At 48.3% G+C, this 12235-nt stretch overlaps 1 protein-coding gene across 1 annotated transcript in view; it reads left to right on the top strand.

Annotated features, from left to right (window-relative positions):
- The window catches only part of LOC126175272 (tRNA dimethylallyltransferase-like), a 1221602-nt gene that overhangs the window by 855448 nt on the left and 353919 nt on the right, over positions 1-12235 (top strand). The gene's annotated exons all lie outside the window — the stretch shown is intronic.

A 12235-nucleotide genomic window follows, 5' to 3' on the forward strand; every position in this document is an offset into this window, starting at 1 on the left:
CCCCCCCCCCACGTCACCACTCCATCTACAGTTTAAATAATATGAGTACAGTAAGATGGTTCAGATACATGTGCGAGTCACATTAATCTGACAACAGCTTGTGTTAGAGATCAACATGCAATAACCACTAAAAGACAGCAGGTGGCAGCACTGACAGCGGACAGTATATAAAGCGTGGCGGGGGACGCGGCTAACAGTGCAGTCGTTGTCGTAATGCCGAAACTGAGCGATTTATCTGACGTCCAAAAGGGCATGATAATTGAATATCGGATCAAGGGTGGAAGCAATTCCGAAAGTTTTCCAACTGTTCACGAGCCACCATGGTTAGAATACGCCGCGCATGCAAAATGGCGCTATCCAAAACCGGCGTCGAAGCAACTGTGGTACACCACAGGCCATAGGTGACGGTTGAACGACGGTTGCGTAGATGTGTACAGGCGAACAGAGGTGCAGTTGTTGAGCAACTGACCACCCAGATGAACCAAGGAGCTACCAGCAGATTCTCCTCAACTACCGTTCAGCGAACGTTGCTGTGTGTGCACCTCGGCAGCAGGCGCATGGTTGATGCACCCATGATGACAGCTTTTCATCGCCGACGAAGGCTGGAAATTGCACGCCAATACCGCGGCTGGACGTCCACTGAATGGAGACAGGTGGCCTTTTCAGATGGATGGCGTGTACGGCCCTGCAACTATTGTCGGACGGGTCCAGGCCAGAGGAGGGAACGTTATGATTTCGGGAACGTTTTCGTAGCATTCCCTGAGTGGTCTCGTCATTCTGGAAACACATTGGATCAACGCAAGTATGCATTCATTCTTTGGGGACCATTACCACCTCCACAGGCAGTTTGTTTTTCCTCAGCAAGACGTGCCACATAGCTCCCAGTGTACATGCGTGATTTGAAGAGCAGCAAGATGCGTTGATCATACCCCCCTGGTTACCAAACACCCCGGATTAAAACCCAATCGACAGTCTGTGGGACCACCTCGATCGGGCTGCTCGTGCTGTGGATCCTCAACCGAGAAACCTAGTGCAACTGTCCACGACACTGGAGTGTGAATGGGCCCACATCCGTATCGGTAGCTTCCAGAACCTCAGTGACTCTCTTCGTGCACGTCCTGTAGCGATACGCGCTGGTTATTCAGGCTTCTGACAAGTAGTCGCGTTAACGTGACTGGACTGTGTACATGTAGGTTTGGGCAGTTAAACAGAGAGGAAGAGAACTACAAATCTACATCTACATTTACACCCATACTCCGAAAGCCACCTGACGGTGTGTGGCGGAGGGTACCTTGAGTACATCTATCGGTTCTCCCTTCTATTCGAGTCTCGTATTGTTCGTGGAAAGAAGGATTGTCGGTATGCCTCTGTGTGGGCTCTAATCTCTCTGATTTTATCCTCATGGTCTCTTCGCGAGATATACGTAGGAGGGAGCAATATACTGTTTGACTCCTCGGTGAAGGTATGTTCTCGAAACTTCAACAAAAGCCCGAACCGAGCTACTGAGCATTTCTCCTGCAGAGACTTCCACTGGAGTTTACCTGTCATCTCCGTAACGCTTTCGCGATTACTAAATGATCCTGTAACGAAGCGCGCTGCTCTCCGTTGGGTCTTCTCTGTGTCTTGTATCAACCCTATCTGGTACGGATCCCACACTGCTGAGCAGTATTCAAGCAGTGGGCGAACAAGCGTACTGTAACCTACTTCCTTTGTTTTCGGACTGCATTTCCTTAGGATTCTTCCAATGAATCTCAGTCTGGCATCTGCTTTACCGACGATCAACTTTATATGATCATTCCATTTTAAATCACTCCTAATGCGTACTCCCAGATAATTTATGGAGTTAACTGCTTCCAGTTGCTGACCTGCTATATTGTAGCTATATGATAAGGGATCTTTCTTTCTATGTATTCGCAGCACATTACACTTGTCTACATTGAGATTCAATTGCCATTCCCTGCACCATGCGTACAGATCCTCCTGCATTTCAGTACAATTTTCCATTATTACCACCTCTCGATATACCACAGCATCATCCGCAAAAAGCCTCAGTGAACTTCCGATGTTATCCACAATGTCATTTATGTATATTGCGAATAGCAACGGTCCTACGACACTCCCCTGCGGCACACCTGAAATCACTCTTACTTCGGAAGACTTCTTTCCACTGAGAATGGCTCTAAGCACTATGGGACTTAACATCTGAGATCATCATTTCCCTAGACTTAGAACTATTTAAACCTAACTTAACTAAGAACATCAGACACATCCATGCCCGAGGCACCTGCGACCGTAGCAGTCACGCGGTTCGAGACTGAAGCGCCTAGAACCGCTCGGCCACACCAGCCGGTGGAAGATAACTGCACAGGATTAGCTGGCCTGAAGAACTGCAGCGAACTTGTCTCTGGTCGGGAGACTGCAACAGTATGCTACTTGTTGGTGTCGTCCTGTGTGCATCCCACGAATGCCCGTTTGTAGATTTAGTGGGCGTTTAGCTGTGGCAGGCCACGGGCGGATTCGCCACGGGGTGGCGACCTGCGCTGCTGCCCCGTCCCCCCTGTGATCGGCTTCGCGGCAGAGCTGCCCAGATGCGACCGTAGCGGAAATCCATACCGGGTGATGACCCCGTTGTCGGCGCCGGCCCACGGTCGGCTGAGTCGCGCCTCGGGCCGGCCGAGATGTGTATCTGCAGGCCGCTCAGCCGTCCCTCCGGTCCGCAGGTAGGCTGCGCCCGGCGCGCCGGCACGCCGGCGATCCGATGTCACGATTGGCCAGATTAGCCGCCGCGCTTTCGACTCGCCCTGGACGGAATGCGGGGACGTGCCTAGGCTGCAGGCGGACGACATAGAAGCGAGAAATCGCTCTCGGCCGTAAGACGGAAACCGTTCCGCGGCCTGCCTCCGTCCAGTATTAAACTAGCCGTGTCTTGCACAGGGAGGAACTGTGAGGGACGTCGGGGTCAACGGTCGTACATAATCGCCGTGATTGCAGTATTCGGGATGCACGAACTCGTGATGGAAGTACATTTTCCTGGAGACGTATGAGTTTCAACTTTATCTTCGATGAGGAAAGAAGCTGAAGCAATGAATTCAATTTTGTGCCAAGTGCGGGACTCGAACCTGAGTCTCCTGCTTACTATGCAGATGTGCTGACCCCTACCCCTAGTCCAGTGCCCTCCTTAGCACAGACTTCAGTTCACGCCTGCAGCCCATTCTCCCCTTCTTAAATCGCCAGCTTTACCTACACTCTCCCATATTGGAACAGCACGCAATAGAACGCGACTGGGAACCCTGCCTGCATCTCAGACATAGGTGACCTATTGACCTAACGGAAATACATTTTCCTTGAGACGTATGAGTCTCAGCTTTATCTTCGATAATCAACGAACTCAGTTGACAGTTTCAGTTATTGTTCAAATGAAAGTCGTATGGCGTTGTCGGTTGGAAGACCTCGTGTTCTTCGGCGCCCTAAAGGAGAAATGGTTTTTTCCTCCGTGCACAACAACCCATGTGCAGTATTAGAGTTGTGCTTACATGCAAAATGGTTCACATGGCTCTGAGCACTATGGGACTTAACATCTGAGGTCTTCTGTCCCCTAGAACGTAGAACTACTTAAACCTAACTAACCTAAGGACATCACACACATCCATGCCCGATGCAGGATTCGAACCTGCCACCGGAGCGGTCGCGCGGTTCCACACTGAAGCCTCTAGAACCGCTCGGCCACAACGGCCGGCGCTTACATGCAGTTGTTTGTTATGAAACACAAACAGTTTACAAACATATGTCACGCGCACTACACACTGAAGCCCTGCTAATCGACGAATGTTCATTTCCAAACACTAGTTCCTCTTCTCACACAACTCGACTTAGGATCATGCACTGTTTTTTATAATTTTCGGTTGAAGCGCTCCTTTCGTGCTTTAGTTAGCTTTCGATATAGTTATGAAATTTAAAGTTTTCAGCAAAAAGAAACATTTGAAGAATTCTATTTGACTAGATTGCTTTGCTTAATAGAATTGTTAGATTGTTTAAATACGAGACTTTACTTTTAATAATTACTGTTAAGTTATTCCCTTTGGTTACTCTTTGACGCTGTCAATGGGGAGATACACGATCTGTTGATTTTATACATGTGTGGATAAAAATCCTACTTCAGGATCTCACTTTTCTTTATTGATTACCGGTTTCGGCTCAGTGACGAGCGATCTTCAGATCAGTCTAAAACGTTGTTCAGTGTGTGATAATCCGTACACAACGTCGTATTCTTAGAAATAATCCACTGAACAACATTGTAGATTGATCTGAAGACGACTAGTTAACGAATGGAAACCGGCAATCAATAAAGAAAATTTGTGATCTTGACGAACATTTTTATCCACACATGTTTTGAATTAACAGACTGCGTATCTCCTCTTTGGAAACAGAAATGCCGTTTGACTAGGGCCTCCCGTCAGGAAGACCTGGTGCAGGTCTTTCAGGGACTTGCATGTCTATGGAGATGAAAGAATGATGATAAGTGATGATAAGGACAACACAACACCCAGACCCTGAACGGAGAAAATCTCCTACCCAGCCGGGAATCGAACCCGGGCCGTTAGGTATGACATTCCATCGCGCTGACCACTAAGCTACCAGGGGCGAACATCTCCCCATTGACAATGTCAAAGAATAGCCCGCCCGATTAAGACGTGCGGTCTAACGCACTGTTTTCCGGGCGGGAAGGCGTGCCGGTCCCCGGCACAAATCCGCCCGGCATATTAATGTCGAGGTCCGGTGTGACGGCCAGTCTGTGGATGGTTTTTAAGGCGGTTTTTCATCTGCCTCGGTGAATGCAGGCGTATTCCCCTTATTCTCCCTCAGTTACACTATGTCGTAGACTGCTGCGCAAACACTGTCTCCACGTACCCGTACACCATAATTATTCTACCACGCAAACATTTGGGGTTACACTCGTCTGGTATGAGACGTCCCCGGGGTGGTCCATTGGGGGCCGAGGCGCACAATAACCCTGGGTTCGGTGTGCGGCGGCGGTGCGGTGAATGGACTGTTGTAGCGTGTTGTGGAGTTGTGAACCAATGACGGTTACGGCGGGGACGAAGCCTCTCCGTCGTTTCTAGGCCCAGGTCCATACAATACAATACAGAAACAATGTCAGGCGAAGGGAGATTGTAGAAAACTCAAGAGCGACGTAGTTCCAAGAATACGACCATGTGTAATGATTGTCACAAGTTGAATAACATTTTAGACTGAGCTGAAGATTGTTCGTCAATGAGCCGAAAAAAACAGTAATCAATAAAGAAAATTTGCGATTTTGACGTAGGATTTTTATCCACACATGTTTTACTCTCTTTTTTGTTAAATTTATCAGTACCATGTAAAAGTACAACCGACGTTCCATGTTGGTCGGCGGTATGCTTGATGAAGCTTGAGCATGCAGGTTAACTAATCTTATCACAAACATGTAAAAATACTTTGCAAAAAAGGTTATCGGACTTCGTTAGAAAATGGAAGTTCAGTGTAAACAACAGAATATTTAACGAAGGAGTGCTGAAGGAAGGAAGATTGGAAGATTTAGTGTAACCCCCCGTCGATATCGAGGTCATTAGAGACGGAGCACAAGCTCGGATTGCGTCAACGATGGAGAAGGAAATCGGCCGTGCCCTTTGAAGGGAACCGTTGCAGCGTTTGCCTGGAGTCATTTAGGGAAATCACGTGAAATCTAAACCCGGATGGCCGGACGCGGGTTTGAACCGTCGTCCTTCCGAATGCGCCACATCGCTCAGTGATAGAGCGCTGAAGGCGCCCGAAGATCCGTCTCCAACTCAGTTAAAAACGGCAAAATATTTTATTTTCGTAGTCCATCTATCAGGAAAGAAATGGTAGTATTGAAATAAAAGCAATTTGTCGCATTTTGAGGCGCCATGCACGGATTGCGCGGCCCCTCCCGCCGAGGTTCGAGTCCTCCCGCTGGCATGTGTGTGTGTGTGTGTGTGTGTGTGTGTGTGTGTGTGTGTGTGTGTGTTGTTCTTAATATAAGTCTGTTTAAGTAGTGTGTAAGTCTAGGGACCGATCATCTCAGCAATTTGGTCCCTTAGGAATTCACACACATCTGAACATTTTAAAAGCAGTTTTGTCTCACACAATGATCATTATTTCAAACAGCAACAGACTAGATTACATTTACCTCTGTTCTAGTCGACATCCAGGAAGGAAAAGGAAGACAATTAGAAAACAATCTCGGAGCGGCGACGATTATCACAGATACATTTTACATGAAAACTGTTTTCTGTTTTATCGCAGTATCACTTGCTTCTCGTTGATAAAAATTACAGTATGCATGTAATATTTCGTGCTGAATACAGAGTGATTCACAGCTAGTATGTTATGTGTGAGAATTTGTTTGGCGTAAGGGGCAGTACGCATAAAATAAGGGTATAGACCCTCAATGATCCAGTTGGGCAGTGGTATGAAGAAATCTTAGGGTTAATCTCACCTTGTAAGTTTGTTCTGTTTGTGTGACGACTCCGCAGTTAACCTTTGGAAGCAATTTACAGTCAAAGTTGAGACAACCAACAAGGGATGGTGATTAGGTTTTTCATAGGGTGGAAGGGCTAACCCCGCCCCCCTCCCAAATATATATATATCGGAAACAGTTTATTAATTGCTTAAAGGCATGGAATGTGCAGAATACAATTACCGTGAAGCTTCAGTCACAAATACAAAGAAATTCAGTACGAATTAATCACGTGCATTAACGCACGCAACATACAATCAGCAGCTGGCCCTGGATCATAAAGTCTTGAGTGCGTTAAACTGGCTTTACAGGCTGCTACAGCGTTTGGAAAACTCTTGTGAAATGTGCCAACAGCCAAAGCATACACAATAAAAGGAGTATATTAAAACAGGCAGCCATTAGAATCCCGAAACAAGAAATACATCATTTCATGAAGCTAATAATATGAAATAAAAGAACCGTTAACTTTTTTATATCAAGTTTTTAAATACACTTCCTAAACCAAATAAAAATAATCAGTGATAGAACACTGCGTTATAATAACATACGCACATAATACTACCAAACCAATGATAACCTATGACGTAAGAGACCTATACGTCTTTATTCTAGCAGGGGAGCTATAACAATGTAATGAGTACACTTTAATAAATTGCTACTGAAAACACTACCAAAGGCAAACAATCCTGCAACAACAAAGACAAACAGGATGATTCTACACTTCTGGAAATTGAAATAAGAACACCGTGAATTCATTGTCCCAGGAAGGGGAAACTTTATTGACACATTCCTGGGGTCGGATACATCACATGATCACACTGACAAAACCACAGGCACATAGACACAGGCAACAGAGCATGCACAATGTCGGCACTAGTACAGTGTATATCCACCTTTCGCAGCAATGCAGGCTGCTATTCTCCCATGGAGACGATCGTAGAAATACTGGATGTAGTCCTGTGGAACGGCTTGCCATGCCATTTCCACCTGGCGCCTCAGTTAGACCAGCGTTCGTGCTGGACGTGCAGACCGCGTGAGACGACGCTTCATCCAGTCCCAAACATGCTCAATGGGGGACAGATCCTGAGATCTTGCTGGCCAGGGTAGTTGACTTACACCTTCTAGAGCACGTTGGGTGGCACGGGGTACATGCGGACGTGCATTGTCCTGTTGGAACAGCAAGTTCCCTTGCCGGTCTAGGAATGGTAGAACGATGGGTTCGATGACGGTTTGGATGTACCGTGCACTATTCAGTGTCCCCTCGACGATCACCAGTGGTGTACGGCCAGTGTAGGAGATCGCTCCCCACACCATGATGCCGGGTGTTGGCCCTGTGTGCCTCGGTCGTATGCAGTCCTGATTGTGGCGCTCACCTGCACGGCGCCAAACACGCATACGACCATCATTGGCACCAAGGCAGAAGCGACTCTCATCGCTGAAGACGACACGTCTCCATTCGTCCCTCCATTCACGCCTGTCGCGACCCCACTGGAGGCGGGCTGCACGATGTTGGGGCGTGAGCGGAAGACGGCCTAACGGTGTGCGGGACCGTAGCCCAGCTTCATGGAGACGGTTGCGAATGGTCCTCGCCGATACCCCAGGAGCAACAGTGTCCCTAATTTGCTGGGAAGTGGCGGTGCGGTCCCCTACGGCACTGCGTAGGATCCTACGGTCTTGGCGTGCATCCGTGCGTCGCTGCGGTCCGGTCCCAGGTCGACGGGCACGTGCACCTTCCGCCGACCACTGGCGACAACATCGATGTACTGTGGAGGCCTCACGCCCCACGTATTGAGCAATTCGGCGGTACGTCCACCCGGCCTCCCGCATGCCCACTATACGCCCTCGCTCAAAGTCCGTCAACTGCACATACGGTTCACGTCCACGCTGTCGCGGCATGCTACCAGTGTTAAAGACTGCGATGGAGCTCCGTATGCCACGGCAAACTGGCTGACACTGACGGCGGCGGTGCACAAATGCTGCGCAGCTAGCGCCATTCGACGGCCAACACCGCGGTTCCTGGTGTGTCCGCTGTGTCGTGCGTGTGATCATTGCTTGTACAGCCCTCTCGCAGTGTCCGGAGCAAGTATGGTGGGTCTGACACACCGGTGTCAATGTGTTCTTTTTTCCATTTCCAGGAGTGTAGAATGAAATTTCCATTCTGCAGCAGAGCTTGCGCTGATATGAAACTTCCTTGTAGATTAAAACTGTGTGCCGAACTCGAGACCTTAGCATTTCACGGGCAAGTGCTCTACCGACGGAGCTACCCAAGCACTACTCACGACCCTCGTCACAGCCTTAATTCCGCAAGTACATTGTCTCCTACCTTCCAAACTTCGCTGAATCTCTCCTGCAGACCTTGCAGTCGTGCTTTGGCAGCTCTGATGGTAGAACACTTGTGCGCGAACAGCAAAGATCCCGATTTCGAGTCTCGGTCCGGCATACAGTTTTAATAAGCTAGGAGGATTAGTTTTAATTATCACCTCGAAAAACTGTAGCTGCGGTCTTGAAATTTGTTTAAGGCAGATGCCGGGATGGTTTCTTTGATAAGAGCACTGCCAATATCCTTCCCCATCCTCGAAACAGTCCAATCTTGTGCTCCCTCTCTAATGACAATGGCATCGACGGGATGTCAAGTTCTAATCGTCAATTTTTTTACTGCAGACATGCACACAATAAATAAATAAATGACTTCATTATTTTTGCGAGGTGATAGTGAAATCTATATGTCTACCCCTCGTACTTGTGTCACGGTTCAAACCTCCGAACTCGCGTTATACTGATTACGTTAGTGTTCTCATTCTTTCATGAATGGGTTGGCGCTCTCTCTCTCTCTCTCTCTCTCTCTCTGTGTGTGTGTGTGTGTGTGTGTGTGTGTGTGTGTAGCACTGCGTCACCAGCCGGCGTGTTTCCCTTAAGGAAAGGTTGAAGCGGAGTGAGTAAGCAGAAAGAAAAGCGGCCCGCTGTGAAGTGTTGGGACTGTTGATTTGCCGTCTTGTCTCCCGTAACTCAGCTGGAGTGAACCGAGCCGACCCTTCTCTCTCTCTCTCTCTCTCTCTCTCTCTCTCTCTCTCCCCTCTTTTTAACGTTTCTTTACGTTTATTGTTTCGCGAAGCGCAGCACGAGAGCAGCAGCACCGACCAGAGTTTTCGTCTCCCCCACGGTTCGACTGCGGATCCTCCTCGCCGCGGACATCGATGGTGTGGGGGACTACGCGTTGCCAGGCGACGACCTCCTGCGGTTGTCCTCGGTGTTGGCTGTGTGCTAAGGTCCATTCGGGAGAGGGCGCACACCGAGAGAGAGGGGGAGAGAGAGAGATAGAGACGATGGGGAGAGTGGTGGGAGGAGGAAAAAAAGACGAAATGCGAGGCGGCGGCGTGTGCGCTGCGCCGGCCGTCTGCGGAATGTAAGAAGCGGGGCGAGGAGGCAAACCTAATAACAGCGCCCTCCGCGTCGCAAGCTTCATTTCAATTAACGGCCGTTTTAATTGCTTTTTCCACGGCGCGCGCCGGAATTCTGTAGCTGCATGGCTATTGCCATAGGGACGCAGAAGACGGCGCAGCGTCTGCACACAGCGCCATTACTCCATTACTATTTCCTCCCCCTGTGATGAGCGGCAAACGCTTGGTCAGTGCCGAGAAAAACTCAATCGCTGTCGACATCCATTTTTAGTGTAAGCGTGGTTAAAACATAATGACTCCAGAACATCGAGGAAAATAATTCTTGTACACAGCCGGATGATTATTCCTCCAAAGGATTTTCTGCTGAGAATCGTACGGCTCACCTCCAAACGAGTCCTAGACCAGCGCGTTTCTGTATAAGTCGTGCTTTCATCCGAACAAATGAAAAATGTTCGCGTCAAAAATAGTGCTCCCAGCCAAACGTATAGTAAAATGACCTGCTAATGTCATAACTGCTTTCCGAAGAAAATTTGAAGCGGATTAGGCAGCCTACATAGCACTGAAATTATATTTTTTGCGGCAAATGCTATTAATTTAAACAGTGCTACTCATAACCTGTCCTCACGCCCTTACTCCCACCACTGTTCTACCTTCTAAACTTCTCGTAAGTCCTCCTGCTTACCGCATGGGATTAAAACTCCTGAAGAAAGTATATGGCGAAGAAATGTCAAGGTTCTGGTTTCGAGTCCTGGTCCAGGAGACCGGAGATTAGAAATGAGCTCCGTATAATCACCTTGAACTCGCCAGCTAGTCCTGTGACATCAGCTTCGAACTCGCCGTCTGCGTGTGCCCCTTAGACTCAACTCACCAGTATATGAAGATGCAGCGCTCTAGAATGAAATGAGACCCTACGCTGTCGACAGGCGTTGATATCAACGGGGACAGTTGAAAATGTGTGCCCCGACCGGGACTCGAACCCAGGATCTTCTGCTTACATGGCAGACCCTCTATCCATCCGAGCCACCGAAGGCACAGAGGATACAGCGACTGCAGGGACTTATCCCTTGGACGCTCCCCGTGAGACCCACATTCTCAACTTAAAGTCCACACACTACATTCGTAGTGCCCCTGCTCATTACACTCATAATCGCTGCAGACAATATTACCGACTCCCGTAAGAGTTCGGGCAATACGTGTGCATCCGCACAGAAGGAGGTTAATGACCGCTTAGCCTTAACTATATGATGATGGTATCTGTTCTTTTGGACATGCCATTAATTTAACCAGCGCGACAGATACCATCTTCATATAGTTATGTCTAAGCGGCCACTGACCTTTTTCTGTGTGGATGCTCACGTATTGCCCGAACTCTTACGGGACTCGGTAAGATTGTCTGCCGCGAGTAATGAGTGTAATGAGCAGGGGCACTATGAATGTAGTGTGTGGACATTAAGTTGAGAATGTTGGGCTCACGAGGAGCGTGCAAGGGATAAGTCCCTGCAATCGTTATATCCTCTGTGCCCTCGATGGCTCAGATGGATAGAGTGTCAGCCATGTAAGCAGGAGATCCCGGGTTCGAGTCCCGGTCGGGGAACGCATTTTCAACTGTCCCCGTTGATGTAAGTCAACGCCTGTCGACAGCGTAGGTTCTTGATTTAATTATCATTTCAACTCACAAGTGACCGCCGCAGATCACTCGTCACGTTAGTATGTTGTCGGGTACAAGTGGACTCGACTCGTTCAGAAAGGACACGAGATCGCAAGTATAACCGCGGACTCGCGGCATTCGCGCCACGTGCGTAACCGTTTTCAAAGAAATTGTAAATCATTATCCATTTATTTCACACAATCGTGAGTTCCTTTTTTAGCCATTCTCAAGTGCAAGTTGAAATGTCAGAAAACGTCCGACCTGTATAAATGACAGAAGCAACCATTGGGTGTTACGATTATTATATGCCAATATAATGACTGATCGTTTAGCAGTGATTGTTGCTCTGTTTATACACACATTTATACAGAAAGACTTCTTCGAAGACTTGTAAATTTTTTACACACTTTCGCGGCATTACCGAGTATGTAACGACAGAAAACATGACATGCCATGAGGATGAAGTGCAATCTCTAAATGGCGATTAATTATTCAAATACATTACAGCCACGCGGAGTGGCCGCGCGGTTTGAGGCGCTATGTAACGGATTGCGCGGCCCCTCCCGTCGGAGGTTCGAGTCCTCCCTCGGGCATGGGTGTGTGTGTTGTTCATAGCGTAATTTAGTTTAAGTAGTGTGTTAGTCTAGGGACCGATGACCTCAGCAGTTTGGT

This window comes from Schistocerca cancellata, chromosome 3 (assembly GCF_023864275.1).
Source record: "Schistocerca cancellata isolate TAMUIC-IGC-003103 chromosome 3, iqSchCanc2.1, whole genome shotgun sequence".
NCBI classification, from domain to species: Eukaryota; Metazoa; Arthropoda; class Insecta; order Orthoptera; family Acrididae; genus Schistocerca; species Schistocerca cancellata.